This window comes from Bubalus bubalis, chromosome 23 (genome assembly GCF_019923935.1).
Source record: "Bubalus bubalis isolate 160015118507 breed Murrah chromosome 23, NDDB_SH_1, whole genome shotgun sequence".
Classification (NCBI taxonomy): Eukaryota; Metazoa; Chordata; class Mammalia; order Artiodactyla; family Bovidae; genus Bubalus; species Bubalus bubalis.
The window spans coordinates 30577499-30594311 of NC_059179.1; the positions used below are offsets into that span (position 1 = coordinate 30577499).

Genomic DNA, 16813 nt, shown 5'->3' on the forward strand with positions numbered 1-16813 from the left:
TAAAAAATAGGGGACTATGGAACAAAAAAGTTTACTTACCTGCTCAAGATCACTGGTAGTTAACAAAAGCTGTGTAAAAACATCAATCACAGAATATTTTTCATATTTTTCTCTATTAATATTTTGGGACGACACCTCCTCATTTACCACTGAAGAAAAAAAATCTCAGATGTTCAGTGCTTAAATTGAGGAATATTATTTGAGATAAAAATTAAAGTTATAAAGCAGACTCATTTTCCTCCTGTGTGGACACACCACATTCTAATAGTGTAAATAGTAAATTTGGACACATTTAAAGTAATCTACCTATGAGTTCCTTAATTTTGCTGAACTTTGAATTGCCACTGAAATAGCATAATAGCCAGCTATTATTTTCTTACATTAGTTTAGATTTTTATTGTTTTTTCTATAAATAATATTATAATTTTTATAAGTACAGATTGATCTGTCAATAGTATATTTTCTTTTCTTTTTTTAATTGAAGTACAGTTGATTTACAATATTTTCCAATACTGATATTCACTGAAATAGCAGATATGCGTGCATTAGTAAGACTTGACTCTTGTTCCCAATTGTGTGTTTTATTTTTCTTTTCATGTTCTTGTATTAAATATGAAATAACCTCCCTTTGTAGAGTTATCAGTTTAAAGTGATGATTCGAAATTAATTATTAACACAGAGTTCTAGTCAGTTTCAAGGCACATCACTTTATTTTTGTCATGGACCCCAGAGCTTGAAGTTAGCAGGGCTCTTTAAAACCAATGCTTCTAGCATTTCATTGACTCACACTAAATCGGTCCCTCGATCACCCAGTTAATTTTAACCTTGACCTCCCACAGCTGTACTGCCATACTCAGTCCAAAAAAACTCCCTGCTTCCCCCCTTTCAGCCTCTCATGAAGCAATAGTGGAGAGGAAAAACACTACCCATTCCTTTAAGAAAGATTCCGCCTCCTCTCTCATAAGCAAGCGCCTAATGGTAATTGTGGAGTCTCTACCAGAGTCACACACTTTACTACTCGGCGTTGGGAGAAGCCGCCGCTGCCGCCGGTCTGAGGCTGCAGTGGGTTTCTGTGCAGCACTGCAGAATCCACACCTAGAAGACACACACGTCTACTGCCTTGGACACAAGAAAGCCTTGCATCCTAAGCGGGTAAGCAAATCTTTTATCCATTTTGTCCAGAAACTGTGGGAAATGGAGTGATCACGGGAAGGATTGCTCATCAGACATGCTTAAAATGGATTATGTTAATTTGTCTTCCTTTGGGGCGGGGGGAGGTCTAGATCTGTGACAGGCAAACGTCCTGTGCAGTGGAGACTATTGTCTGATATGTACCCCTAACACACTTTTGGGGGGCTATTCATAAACAGGCTAACCTTGATGTGTGCCAAGCTTTTTTTCATTTCTTGCTTTCTAAATGCAAAAAAACATCCAGCCACTCCCAATCTCTCTCTCAAATACTGCAGATATTTAAAAATGCCAAATAAAATGACAGGCCAAGCATTTTCTAAATATTTTCTCCCCAAAGCCAGGAAGCCTTCCCCACCGTCCTTTAGGGGTATTTAAAAACCATGAGGCATGGTTAGATTTTGAGCATATGGGAGATGGTGGTAGACTAAAATTTCTATAGCTTTGGTCCAGTGGAGAGAGAAAGCGAGGATAAATGAATCACAGTTTGTGCCAAGACAAGATTCATTTTCCACACTTCATATGTGGGAAGAGGAAACTACATTTTAATTAGCACATTTTTAGGGAAGAGGGAGGGGATGAAGATGAGGGGGATGGCACGAAGTATTTGAGGGGGAAGAGAAGAGTCTGCAGAGGAGGAAGGAAATGAAGTGGCCTGTCGCCAGTGCCTTGGAAACGAAGGGAGATAAGGGTGGGGAATGAAGTTTGCTGTTGTTGTGTTAGGGTGGGGTTGACCCAAGAGACCGTGAATAACCAGAATGCCGCTCAGAGGGTGGGCTTGGGATTGGATTTGTGCCCGTGCAGGACACGTATGCGTGAGGGGTGTGCAAGCCGTGGGTGGTAAAGAAAGGTGTGCGTTGCTGGGAGGTCTATTTCTAGGGTAGGTCTTGTCTGGGCGGCGGGGGGTAGGTGGCCCAGTGTCACCTGTGGATGGATCCACATCCCTGCAAAGTTTACCCGGCCCCGAATTCATTTTCAAGGTTGGCAGTGACTTGACTTTTCACCTCCAAGAGATGAGCTCTCATAAGGTCTCAAGGCCAGGGGCCAAATTCGGGGTGAAGACCCTTGAGGCGTACAAGTGGAGCTGATAAAAGAGAGCCCCTGCCCCTCTGTGGAGGTGGGTAGGGGGAAAGAGGCGCCCCCATAAGCAACTATGCTGAGAACACCCAGGCCCCTCCAGTGAGGGGCGTGCGGAGGTTGAACCTTAGCAGTGGCCTCCCGCTGAAGACCCAACAGCCAGTGTAGGCGGCCGAGGTTGACTCTGAAAACTGTGGCTCAACCTTAGGTGTGTGGCCGGCTGTGGGGGGAGGGGGGCGCCTTGCTCAGATTTGGGCGGGCGGCATTTCCAAGGCGCCCTTCCTATCCCTTGTGGTCGAGCTTCCGTCGGGGTCTTTTACTCCTCCGACCCTCCCGCAAGGCACGCAACGGATCGAAGCTGTAGAGCTGGAGGAGGACGCTGAAGAGATGCCAGACAGCTGCCCCGCACCAGGCCCTCCCAGAGGCCAGGCCTGTAAGGCCCCGCGGCCGCGGCTTTAGAGACTGGGTACGGGCGGGAGAGGAGGGGGCCGTAGGGGGCGGTACCAAGGCTCTGGAGGGGCCCGAGGGGCCGCGTTGGGGGCGGGGCCTTGAGGAGGCGGGGTCAGGAACATCCTGTGATTCCGAGGGGCGGGGCCAGGACGCTCGGGGACCCGAGGGGTGGGACCAGGAGCGTTCGGGGGCCGCGAGGGGCGGGCTTGTGGGGGTGGAGCCAGAGGCGCCTGGGGGCCTAAGGGCGGGGCCTTAGGGGCGGGGCCAGGGGACGCTCGAGGGGTTCTCGGCCAGTCCCGCCAGAGCGTGAGCCGCCTGCCGGTAACGGTCGCGGGGGCGCGGGGCGGGAGGGGAAAGAGAGGGGTTTAAATTGTATTTTTAAAAACGGAGAGCGAGAGCTAGAAGCATCGCGACCCAGGTGTCGCCGCTTCCTGCCTCTCAGGACTCGGCGCCCAGGTCCCTCCCTCCTCACGCCCCCTCCCCTTCTGCCCTCCCCTCTGGAGCCGTGCGGCGCTTAAGAGGCGGCGGTGGAGGATCGCGCGGCCGCTGCAGTCCGGGCGGCCGCGGAGAAGGAGGGAGGGAAGCACAAAGCCGGCTGCGCGCTGCGAGGTAATCCTGAGGGGAGAGAAGGCGCGGCCTTTCCGCCGCTTCTCGCAGCGGGGACGGCAGGCGCCCGCGCGGGCTGGGCTGCGGGGACCCTTCCAAGGGGGTCGCGCGGGGGTTGGATTGCGGCGACTTGCAGGGCCGAGGGGACTTTCCTATTGGCTGCCCTTGCGGCCTCAGGTGAACCCTTCTCCCTCCGGGACTGGAACGGGAGCCTCGGGCCAGGAAAGTGGACCTGAAGGGGAGGATCTCCGGGCGCCGCGGGGTGGGCCCGAGTCTTTCGGGCGTCCTCTGATTTCTCCCAGAGGACGGGGAGTTCTAAAAACCAAGAACTGGCCGAAGCTTCGGGATCCGAGGGACCTTAAGCTCTGAAGGTGCGCTCCAGGAGGGTTGGGAGGTTCCCGCGCTTGGAAAAAGGTGGAGGTAAGGGAGGAAGTGTTGGTTTGTTTTCCTCGTTAAAAACAAACAAACAAACACTTCTGTTACCAAGTTGAGAGTATTCAATCAAACCTTTCTCCTATAATCTGTGTCCCCATCCCCCCGACACACACCCTCCCACCCCACCCCTACAAATGTATACATGTTAGGTTGTGCTTCCTGCCCGGGGTGACAGGCAAGAGTTGGCTGCAGGTCCGGTTAGCTGGTGTTTGGGGGCGTCCAGGCTGTTTGGAAGTATGCCATTATAGCTGAGGCAAGACCACAGAGACAGGTAGAATAAGCTAGGCCTCTAGTAAAATAGCAAGAATGGCCTCAGGTAAACTTTTTGTTGGAGAGATTTAATTGCAAGTAGGTGCCCGTTTAAAATGGGAGCGTGAGTAAAACCACTAATTTCTTTGGCACATGTGCTGTAGTAATTGACCTGCTGGAGTGGTGTGGAGAGAAATGGAATTTAAATCAACCAAGAGGCTTTGAGTGGGAATTTATATGCAAGTTTGGTGAGGGAGTTGATAAGATTTGGGGGGTAGGAATCAGCTCCATTTGAAAGGTGCATGAACTTTTTATGTTATGACACTAGATTTAGTAGTATGAAATGGTTGCTTTTCTTGGAATGGAGTGCATCAGCACCATGCTGGGTTCATCCTACTTTGGGCTTTGGAGGACTTCTAATTAGATTGTTAAAGGGAGTAAAATAAGAATACCTCATAATTTGTCGTTTTTAAATAAGATGCTTGAGTATTTTGTAAAAAAAAAAAAAAGTAATTAAGATACAGGACCCATTCATTTATAGGGTTAAGTTACTTTTGGAGCGAATGTATAAAGTTTGTATATCTAAAAGTCTCCATTGCATTGTAATTGCACTGTAACTCATTTTCCTCTGCTTAAATTGAGCAGATTACCTTTGCAGAGGGAAGACCAGGGGGAAAAAAGGCCACTTTTGCTATATTTAAGTGTTCCTTTTTCCAAAGAGTTCAGTCTCTGCTCTTAAAACTCTTAAGTGACTGAAAAATATTGGCAATAGTTGCTTTTAAAGAAAAAATTTGGTATGTCTATTTTGAATGTTAAACATAATTTGAGCTCTTGAGATGGTTATGAGGCATTCAGTAAGTTGCAGCTTTTTTACATATATGTTATAAGGAAATGTTTGTTGGTAGACATGACACAGGTGATCATAAGACATCTAGGAACTATTTTGCATGATAGATTGTATTTTCAGAATATGTTTTACATTCTGAAAATGAGTGAGAAAATGATATCGCACACTTTGCTATTTCTAACCCCCTTTTCAATAATGTTACACCGGTATGAATGCAGGTTCTGCTCAGTGATGTTTAAAGTGTGGATGTGGTCTTTGTAAAACCAGAATGTCTTTTGAGACTAAGAGGACATAGCATCAGCCCACCTCTCCTACACACCATCCTCAAACCCAAATACAGGGTAGGGCCCAACCTCTGAGGTTGTGAGCCCTCCTGAAGTAGGTCTCTTGTGCCTGAGTGTTTTTGTTACACTTAAGCCTGTGCAGGTTGTTAGCTATTTAATCTCTGCCATCTCAAAGTAGTTGGTTAGCAGTACTGGGCAGCACTTTTGTATGTCATCAGAGTACAAGAAATTTTATTTCTATTCGAGAAAGAAATCATATAAAATCATAAAAACCCAACTCTGAACAAATTGGGTTTGTAAAATGTTGGGAATAATACTATCAGAACCATATAAGTTTTTATGTGTAAAGTGCTTAGAATATAGTTTGGTCCTCAGTCTTTTATGTGTTTATCAGCATCACTATAAAGTTACTTTTTTTGAAGGTGGTTTTATCATGTGACCCAGAAAGTGAAGACTCAGAAATACTTGTAACAGCCAATATTATTTGCTCTACCTCTGTGCCAGGCACAGACTTTTATATGATTAATCCTCATAACAACCCAATGCCTAAACAGACATAAAGGTTTAAGTATTTTGTATAGCTCATAGGCACAGACTGGCTGGTTTTGAACCCAGAGCCTGATTTGAAAGTAAGTCCGCATAAGCCATTAACCCCTGCTGCTATGAAACTTGGGGTAATACCTGCAAATGAATGAAGTATCTTCACAGGGTCTCCAAGACTGCAACTGTGCATATGCCTTGTTTAGCAACATCCTCCTGTATTAATATCACAAAGATGCGTTTAAATCTGAACGGCGGTAACCAATCTGCATTAAGTAGAATCTCCTTTTGACTTTGGAAGAGGATTCTCTTTTCACATGACATATGTGTAGCTCGAATGCTAGATTGTGGGCTGTACCATGTTATCTTTTTAATTACTGAAGATTCAAGTCTTTTTTTGTTGTTCTTTAAGCTTGCCAGATGTGTAGGGCCCCAGCTGGTCCAACAGGCTCTTTGTTGATTCTAGTTCTGCACTAAGTCTTGATCTTCTGATTATCAACACTGCATCAGCCTGAGGTGAATATTAACTTCAGTTTGTTCAAAATTCCACCTGAGTTACCTTTTACAATTAGCTATAAGTGGCTTTTACTTTGTCACTCCCATTCCTCAAGGACCTCTGTGTTGCTGCTTCACCAGTGTCATTGATAGGTCAAGCCAGTTAATTATAACCTAAATTAGTAGCTGTTTGAAGTAATGTTTAGGATTAGTATTGTAGAGATCAAATATGTCCTTTGTTGGCAATTTAGTGAAAGGTAATATTAGGGAGCAGTGTTTAAAAACAGCATCTGTTGAATTAAGAAAGTTCAAACTGTATTGAAGATACAGGTTACTATGTTTCTCACACTAAATACTCATTTTTCTGATATTAAAATTCAATGCTGTTTCAGATTCCTTTGGAAACATTAAACATGTAGAATTTGAATAAAATACATTTAAAATGTTTAATCAAGAGTACTTTCTTTTAAACATAAACACCCTATTTGAAATTAATTGAGCAGTCGTAGACTGTGGCTAGTCATTGAGATTCAAAATGGGTGCCCTAATACTTTATTTCATGTCTTCTGTTAATGCTTTATCATTTGATCTTGGGGTATGTGCCCTCGTATTTCTAGATGAGATTGTTATGAGGTATTTCAGGTCTTGCTAGTGACTAAATTCTTTTGGCCAAAAGCCAAGACAGTCTCAAATTTTTACTGCAGTGGGTTGTGTATATTAAGAATCCTCTCTAAATCATACAGGTTAGCAGTGTTTCTTTGACTATGGCTTGAAAGAAAAAGTTTGTTATCCCTTGTATATCCCTTATGTCTAATAAGTTAGATGAATTTGATTAGTTTTTTTCTTCTTTCTAGCAGTAGCTAGTTACGGACACACATGTGTAACCATACTACTTGGAGGATGCTCTTCCTTTCAGGTTAATTACAAAATGATTCACCTGGCATTCATGTAGTGATTATTTGAATATCAACTGCATGCATAGAACAGTTTTAACTGAAATTAACTGAAAGTTTAAAATGTTAGAGAAAAAGACGTGTGTGTGTTTTTTGTTTCATGTGTATTTTAATGTTGATCTCTTATATGTGGACTAATCCCAAAATCAAGCTCAAAAGTAAGTTAATTACACAATTGAAAACATACTTGAACGTTAAAGTACCATTTAACTTACTGTCAAGTCTTAGATGATAGCATAGATAATGAGAATCAGAGTCTTTTGTTTTCTTTAAATTATTTTCTTTTTGTGTATCTTTGAAAAGCTGCATTAATAGTAGCTTTCAGGTTTCTAGGACATGACTTACTACACTGAAGGAGCAATTTAAAAGAGTATCCTAGAAACCTTAAAGAATAAATGTGGCTTTCATAATTGTCTAGCATAACTTAAAAAGTAGTTGCATGATCACCAAAAAGTATAAAAATGGATGAAACTCATCCTTGATGTCTAAAGGCTTTTTGTTTTTGTAAATTTCCTTCTTAGGAAGATTGTATAGACTGGTTTTTAACTATGCCAGAGCTGAATTATTATTATAAAATATGTTTGCTGAGTCGCTTCAGTCGTGTCCAACTCTGAATGACCCTATGGACTGCAGCCCGCCAGGCTTCTTTGTCCACGGGATTTTCCAGGCAAGAAGACTGGAGTGGGTTGCCATTTCCTTCTCCAATAAAATGTGTTTAGTCTTTGACATATAGTTATATCTTTATAATGAGGTGAGATATAAGTTGATTTTACCTAATGTCAGGCTGATCTGTCTCACCATCATATATACTTTACAATTACTTGTTTTCAAAGTTGGTTTTAGTTAAAGCTTAATTGGAAATGGGTTAGGGTTAACCCTAACTCCCTGATATAAAATGAACTTTGAAACCTCTTGTTTTAAATTGCCTGAAACTGGACCTGAGGATATTGGTATATAGCAGTACATTAACTAGCATTTAAGACTGCTACTGACTCAAACAAGGCTAGAGTTTGAAGATTGGGTTATGAAGCTCACTTTTTCTGCCATAGACATACTGACCTCCATAAGATAAAAAACTTCCCACAACCAGCCAGCCAGGAGTTGAAACACTTTTTAGAAACATAAGAGCAGTAATAACAACTTACATTCTTAAAACCACTGTTTTGAAGAAGAACACTGTATATATTAATAAAACAATTTTCAAAATTTAATGCTCACAACGTTCATTAAGGGAAGTAATATGAAAACTTAACTCTAAGTAACATACATGGAATTCTTACTTTATTCTTTTTGCTAATTCTCATACCTCTTTGAATTTGTTCTTGTAATTTTTCACTCCCCAATCCCCCATCAAAGAAGGGCTTACTTCGGATGGAAGAGGAAGGGACGGTGCAGGTGTGAGTTCAGGAGCCTGTTTAATTCAGCTCCCAGGGCTATTGTTGGTTGCTTGCTAGGGGAGCTGGAATTTCAACAATGTAGAAAGCAGTCAGATTGGAGCAGTGCTGAGTTTTATCAGTATCTTGGGGACTTAGTCTGTGCCTTTAATTTGTCACCGTCAGCAATGTTTCTGTGAAGTTCTTCCACAATGGCTTAGCTCATCCTTTGTGAGAACAGCATTTCCTTTCTCTTTTCCATACAATATTCTTGTCCTGTTATCTTTTGATCGGCTGGAATGACTCCACGCTATAGCAAAGAGATAGGTTTCCTCAGTATCCTTGTGGAGAAGGTAATTAGGCTTATTTGGTACATCTAAAGAAGTGTATTTTGGGATCAAGGCCTCCCCGGGGATCCCTTTTTTAATCCTTCAGAAATTAGAGCCAGCAACTGTTAGCTGCATTGTTACCTCTAATCTCATTTGTCTTATTAGTACATAAGGAAAAGATTCTGTAAGGTCAGCCTTTTATTATCTGAGGAAGTGTTTGGGGAAGGGTGATGATGGTCAGAGTCCAAGTGGAGTTGTGAATGGGCTTAGTTAGGTGCATAGGGTGAAAGTGGACAGGGGAAAGAGATGGTTACTGAAATTGGTATGTTTTTCCCATTTCTTATCCCCACTCTCAGTGCTTTTGTTTTTTTCCTTTTTAAAATTTAAAAACCGTGTTCCTTTTACCTTGCCTTTCTCCTTTGACATTTTTTGCCAGGACTGAGTTTTAGCTCAACTAGAAAAGGTGGAATTTTTAAGGTGATTGCTGAAAAGTTTGGCTTTCACCTGGAGGTTGCACTAAAAAGAATTTCCTTCTATTTCTGTCCACAACTGTATGCTTTTTAATTTAAAAAGTCTCTGAAACAGAAGTGTGGGAAACCTTGCTTATCATTAATAACTGGGAACTATTATGTGTTAAAGTAAAAGACAGTTTAATGAATCAGAAATATGTATTTGTTTTTTGGAAAACTAGATGTACAGTAATTTTGTATTAGGATGTTTGATTCTTTTTAAGTGGGTATCAAAAATTATATGAATTTTTTCAACCAAAAATGTTGAAAGTAATATGAAAGTAATACATCTTTCATTAGTCTTAGTGAATGTTGATAATGACAAAATCATAGTTTTCCAAACACTGTGTTATCTTGAATACCTTAATGAGATTTGATAGACAGGATCTGATCAGTAGCCACTGAAAGGCCATTACCTCTGTATTAGGGAACGAACATTTTATGCCTGAATAAAAAAGTATAGAAAAGGCTCTGAGAAGCCGATTACTTGATAATCACTTGTTAGGTGATTTTATTAATATTGTGTTTGATGTTTTATAATCTGAATTTCCCTGGGCTCTTTAAAAGTGTCTGGTTGGACCATCAACTTTTGATGAATGAGTTTCTGGAGGGAGCTTTGAAGAGAGAATCTCTGCTTTGTATCACACCTGAATGTCATAGAACATGCTTCTTGGCGCTTGTGTAATTTGGGCTCAAAGGGAAGAGTGCCATCTATTGAAGGAATGGCCAGCATCGAGTTGAGCAACCCCAAGTTTTTGTTGCAGAACTTTCAACTGGCTCCTGGAGAAACCAGACTCAGCTTCATCAAAGAATTTGACAGGATCTTAACACCAAGCGGAATTGTTGCTTGCTTAATTTTAATTATGCTTGCCAGCAGGAGGCCTGAACACATGATGAACTAATTCACTGCCTGTTGAAATGCATGGGGAAAGAAGAAACTTGAAAAAGTTGCTGAGACGTCATCTTAAAAAATAGTCTAGCAACGGTTAAATCATTGTTAAATCAAAAATGGTAAAGAATTGTTTTAGTGAGGCATGTTTCTTTAGTAGCACTGGTTATTGATGGCTCCTGCAGACAATAAAGCTGTTGTTGAAAATTTGGGCTTCAAATCTTCAGTCATTTGTTTAACTGGAGGTAAGGGTTTTAGAAGTATTTGAATAATTTGGTTAGTTTTTCTCTCTTGCCTTTCTCTTTGTCTCTGGTTCTAAGGCAGATTCCTGCTTGAGTGAATTCAGTGTTTCGAAGTGGATTTTGTTGCTGTTTTAGCTTACTTAGGTGGCCTCCTGTTTTGTTTTTTGTCGTGTGTTCCCTCACTTCCAGAAACTGCTTATGGTCATAGCCAAGGGTAGAACTGGAGGTAGTAGAACCAGGTATAGGTCAGGGGTGGAGGTTTATGATACCTGAGACAGACCTGTCAGAGCCAGACAAGAGGGAATTGAAAGGAAGCTTTGAAATTGTTATGATAAGAAGGATATCTTTGTTATGTATCTATTATATATAATTACTTAATCAGTAACCACTTTTCTCAGCCCTTAAAACCTGCCAAGGATCCTGTTAAGCACTTTACATAAATTATCTGAAGTTTAGTTAAGTAACTTGCCCAAGATCATACAGTTAATAAGTGACAGAGCCAAGACTTGAGCCCAGGGCTAATTCCTTTAAACGCTCTGCTCACCTGCTGTTTATTTAAGCTCATTCTTATTGGTAACTGCACAAAAGACTAGAACTGAGATCACAATGATATTTCTACCTTTGCTGGAAAATATTGGTGGTTTTTGCTTGTTTGAAGAAGGTGGTAAAATGGGTAAATAGGATTGAGATTTCAGTAGAATCAGGAAATACATGAGAGTTGGACTTTCAAATATTTGGCTTGTCTATAATATTCATTTTTTGGTTCCTTTTGCTATAATATTAAAACCACAAGAAAAGTTCATTATTGAAGCATTGAAGTGAATTGTTTCACATTGCTAAAAAGCTGCTGCTTCTTGGAAAGAAAGATTGAGTTAATGAAGGATTTTATGTTCGATTTGGGAGAGGGAGTGGGATGGGGATAGGTAGGGATTTGTTCGTCTTTCTGTATTTTCGGATCAGTCACTCAGTTGTGTCCGACTCTTTGCGACCCCATGGTCTGCAGCATGCCAGGCTTCCCTGTCCATCACCAACTCCTGGAGCTTGCTCAAACTCATGTCCATTGAGTCAGTGATGCCATCCAACCACCTCATCCTCTGTCGTCCCCTTCTCCTGCCTTCAGTCTTTCCCAACATCAGGGTCTTTTCAAATGAGTCAGTTCTTTGCATCGCGTGGCCAAAGTATTGCAGTTTCAGCTTCAGCATCAGTCCTTCTGTGTTTTGCTTGCTCCTAACTAGTTTTATTGGAGAAGGAAATGGCAACCCACTCCAGTGTTCTTGCCTGGAGAATCCCAGGGACGGGGGAACCTGGTGGGCTGTCCGACACAGAGTCGGACACGACTGAAGCGACTTAGCAATAAAGAGTTTTAGGTTGTAGTACTTTTTGATATGGCAATAATATTGCACATCCACAGCACAGTGAAGTTCAACCATGTGCAGTCTGAGGTCCTGGGGTAACCTCAACTTCTTGTGCACATCAGGTGAGCTCTGTAGACCAGATAAGTACCATCTTACATACCATTGTGTAGTTAGACTTTTGAATGCATGTATTCTCTGTTAAAAGATATTTAACACCTAATATTGAATATGTTTTTGGTACCCAAAATATATTTTAACTTTATGTTTTGACCTTAAAAGACATCCTTATTACTTTATAAACATGGGAATCATTATTTTGGTATAATACAAAGCTTCTAAAATTACAGTTCAGTGATGGTTGTGCTGTGTATTCTAAAACCCAATTGCTCTTTTAGAATTTCTGACTCTTTCCCTTCATATGTAGAAAGATTACACTTTATTGTCTGGAAAATCCCCTTAGGAATGTCAATTATGTAACTCTTTGAGATTCTGACTCTATCCAGTCAAGCATAAGAAAAAAGCCAGCAACAACTAAGATGACTATATAGAAGATGTTACTTGCCGGTGTGTGATGAATGCTACAGGTACAGATAACAAATGCTATAGGTCATCTGATCAAGAAAAAAGCACCAATGGATAGAACAGTCAGAAAAAGGTCCCAGGAAGGAAGAATAAAGGTGGTCCTTTAAAGGCATGGTAGAGTTTCACTAGATGCAGACCATGGAAAGGGTTTTGGCAAGAAATTTTTGACCACGAAAAGAGTAATCCTTTGGGCCTTCCCTGGTGGTCCAGTGGCTAAGACTCCATGCTCCTAAAGCAGGGAGCCTAGGTTTGATCCCTAGTCAGGGAACTGGATCCCAGATGCCATAACTAAGATCCTGCGTGCGGCAACTAAGACCCGGTGCAGCCAAATGAATATTTAAAAAAATAGTAATCTCCTGTAGCACGCTGGAGATAGTTTGTAATCATGGTTCACAGTCGCATCTCGCTGTAAGGCACTTGAAGGCTATCACATTCTCTATTGGAAACAGTGCCAAGGGCACACTGCCGAGGACGTATGTGAGAATATTGCAGGGCGAGGAGGAGAGGTGGCAGGCGTGGTGAAAATCAGGTACCTTTTAAAAACTGTTCCCTCTGGACCTCACGTGACAATGATTGATTCATAGAAACATCTTTATACTGCTCTTTGAAGCCGGTAATGCTTAGGAAAGTTGGTACTTGCAAAAAGACTTTAGAAGTCCTCATCATTCCCAACACTGGACAATGAAAGCCTCCTTTGGGGAGAAGGTATATGTTTTTCTTAAATCTAAATTCATCCATCATTTAGTTTGTTTGCTGAATACTGGAGTATAGTTTTGCTGATGGCTCTGTTGTAACTTTTGAATCTTAACATGTGGATAGATGGAGTTGTTGATATTATGAGATTTAATAATTTTGACATAATTTTTGTGACTATCTTGTTTTGGATACTAGAGAATTTGTTCCAATTGTCTCAATTCTCTTAGATTTGGTAACATTTATCACTTACTATTTGAAAAATTCTTAGTATAATTAACTATTCAAGTTATTTTGGGAAAGTCACTGTTTCTTTTTCACTGTAGTTTTTAAAATAAAATATGTGAGGGGTTGAGATCATTTTAAGATCCATTTTAGTTTGAAGAGGCTGTGATTGTAGTTCTTAGAAAGGTGAGTTTAGCAATTAGTGGTTTTAGTTGAAAGGTGGCTAAGAAACATATGATTGTACTGTGTGAAGATCCTGGGACTAGGTCTGATAGAAGGCTAAGACAACCCCTTGTCTCTTTGTGTATGTGGTAGCTGAGAAAAGGACATCATCATTCTGGGAACTTGTCCATTCCCAGAGTTTCTTTCAGTTCTTCAGAAGCTAAGGGCCCTTAGCAATGGACAGTGGATAGATCCTCTTTGAAAACAATGAAATAGGCAAGGATAGTAACTTTTCCTAACACCAGTTAGGCTTTAGGAAACACTGAACTTTTGTTTCAACTAGAAACGTTGACCTTTTTTTTTTAAGAAATGTACTTCCCTTCCCCATCACAACTTTATTATGTTTTGGTATATTAGTTCCTCATAAATATTTCTCTGACCTCTCTTTAGCTTTTCTGAGCACTTTTATGCTTCCTTTTGCTTGTTCATTTATGCATTCAACAAATATTTATTGAGGACTTACTATGTGCTAGACCCACCCCACTCCAGTACTTTTGCCTGGAAAATCGCATGGACAGAGGAGCCTGGGAGGCTGCAGTCCATGGGGTAGCTGAGTGTCGGACACAACTGAGCGACTTCACTTTCACTTTTCACTTTCAGGCATTGGAGAAGGAAATGGCAACCCACTCCAGTGTTCTTGCCTGGAGAATCCCAGAGACGGGGGAGCCTGGTGGGCTTCCGTCTATGGGGTCGCACAGAGTCGGACACGACTTAAGTGACTTAGCAGCAGCAGCAGGCTCCCCCGTCCCTGGGATTCTCCAGGCAAGAACACTGGAGTGGGTTGCCATTTCCTTCTCCAATAAAACTATTTAGGAGCAAGCAAAACTCAGAAGGTGGGCTGCCGTCTATGGGGTCACACAGAGTTGGACACGACTAAAGTGACTTAGCATAGCATAGCATAGGGGAACTATGATCCTACAAAACAGCACAGTGCAGCCAGCCAGCAGCAGCAGACCCTCTTCTAAGTGCTGGGAATACAGCAGTGAGCAAAACAGATAAACTCTCTTGCCATAAAGGAGTTTATATTCTTGGGGGTAAAGAAAAATAAATAAGTAAAATATATATTGTGTTGATATAAATATTTTAGAGAAATATAGAAGGGGGAAGGGAGATAAAGGAAGTGTTTGGGGGCAATGACAAATCTAAGTGACCAGGTGAAGTCCTTACTAAGAAGCTGACATGTATGCAAAGACCTAAAGAAGGTAAGGGAGTGGGTATAATCGGTACTCTGTGGGTTCTGCAACTGCAGAATCAACCACAGACCAAAAATATTTGGGAAAAACAATTTCAGAAAGTTCCAAAAAACAAAACTTGAATTTTCTGTTTGCCAGGGCTTCCCTCCCTGGTGGCACAGATGGTAAAGAATCTCAGATGGCAATGCAGGAGACCTGGGTTCAATCCCTGGGTTGGGAAAATCCCCTGGAGAAGGAAATGGCAACCCACTCCAGTCTTATTGCCTGGAGAATCCCATGGACAGAGGAGCCTGGTGGGGGTTGCAAAGAGTCAGACAGGACTGAGTGAGTAACACTTTCACTTTCAGGGCCTATTTACATATCATTTACATAGCATTTGTAACTATTTACATAGCATCTACATTGAATTAGGTATTATAAGTAATCCAGAGATGATTTAAAGTGTATAGGAGGATGTGCTGGGCTATATGCAAATATTAGGCCATTTTATATAAAGGACTTGAGCATCCACAGATTTTGGTATCACCAAGATCCTGGAACAAATCCCCCTTGAGTACCAAGAGGACTGTGTATACCAAGGGGAAGGTCATGGCAGACAGAGGGAATGCCAAGCAAACGCCTTGAGGTGCAAGGGTGTCTGGAATGGATGAAACAAAATAGGGCATGAATGTTGGGAAGCCACTGATGACTGTTAGAAATGGGACATAATCTGACATATATTTTACAAGGATTATTTTGGTTGTGTTTTGACACTCGATCATAGTGGTACAGTAATCTTGGTGAGAAATTGCTCTGGTAGAGGTGGTGAGATTTGAGTGGATTCTGAATGGAGCATTTAGACAATAGAACCAATAGGATTTACTGACTGGTATGTGGAGTATATATGAGAGAAAGAAGTCAAACTTGACACCAAGGTTTGGGATGTAGGCAAAAGTTTGCAGGAGGAATAATTTTGGCCAGGAGGAATAATTTGGGGAAGTAGAAAAGAGTAGAAATTTAGTTTGAGACATAGTAAGTTTGAAATGTCTATGAGAGATGTTGGAGTAGAAGATTCTGTGAGTGGAGATCAGTGCATAGTTATTGACTGTATAAAATTGGGAGTTATTTTCCTCTGTCATTTAAAATATTTGTATATTTAATCCCTTTGATGACTAGACTTTGCTGTAGTAAGGGTTTGATGTGTTGTTATACATCTTTATTCTTTGAAGGGGTTTAATCTGTTGAGCTATTTCAAATCCTGAAAGATGATGCTGTGAAAGTGCTGCACTCAGTATGCCAGCAAATTTGGAAAACTCAGCAGTGGCCACAGGACTGGAAAAGGTCAGTTTTCATCCCAATCCCAAAGAAATGCAGTGCCAAAGAATGCTCAAACTACCACACAATTGCACTCATCTCACAAGCTAGTAAAGTAACGGTCAAAATTCTCCAGGCCAGGCTTCAGCAATACGTGAACCATGAACTTCCAGATGTTCAAGCTGGTTTTAGAAAAGGCAGAGGAACCAGAGATCATATTGCCAACATCCGCTGGATCATGGAAAAAGCAAGAGTTCCAGAAAAACATCTATTTCTGCTTTATTGACTATGCCAAAACCTTTGACTGTGTGGATCACAATAAACTGTGGAAAATTCTGAAAGAGATGGGAATACTAGACCACCTGACCTGCCTCCTGAGAAATCTGTATGCAGGTCAGGAGGCAACAGTTAGAACTGGACATGGAACAATGGACTGGTTCCAAATAGGAAAAGGAGTATGTCAAGTCTGTATATTGTCACCCTGCTTATTTAACTTGAATGCAGAGTACATCATGAGATATGCTGGGCTGGAAGAAGCACAAGCTGGAATCAAGATTTCAGGGAGAAGTATCAATAACCTCAGATATGCAGATGACACCACCCTTATGGCAGAAAGTGAAGAGGAACTAAAGAGCGTCTTGATGAAGAAAGAGGAGAGTGAAGAAGTTGGCTTAAAGCTCAACATTCAGAAAACGAAGATCATGGCATCTGGTCCCATCACTTCATGGAAAATAGATGGGAAAACAGTGGAAACAGTGTCAGACTTTATTTTTGGGGGCTCCAA

The 16813-nt window shown here is 41.4% G+C and overlaps 1 protein-coding gene across 5 annotated transcripts in view; it reads left to right on the forward strand.

Moving 5' to 3' along the window:
* Positions 1 to 961: 961 nt before the first annotated feature.
* ADD3 (adducin 3) overlaps positions 962 to 16813 on the forward strand; it is a 131964-nt gene continuing 116112 nt past the window's right edge. For 3 of the 5 annotated variants that reach the window (XM_025274016.3, XM_025274023.3, XM_025274019.3), the window contains exon 1: positions 3051 to 3324. The gene's annotated coding sequence lies outside the window, so the exon portion shown is untranslated. Of the gene's footprint in view, positions 1153 to 3050; positions 3325 to 16813 lie in introns of those variants that run through there. The other 2 variants (XM_025274017.3, XM_025274021.3) reach the window with 1 other exon arrangement.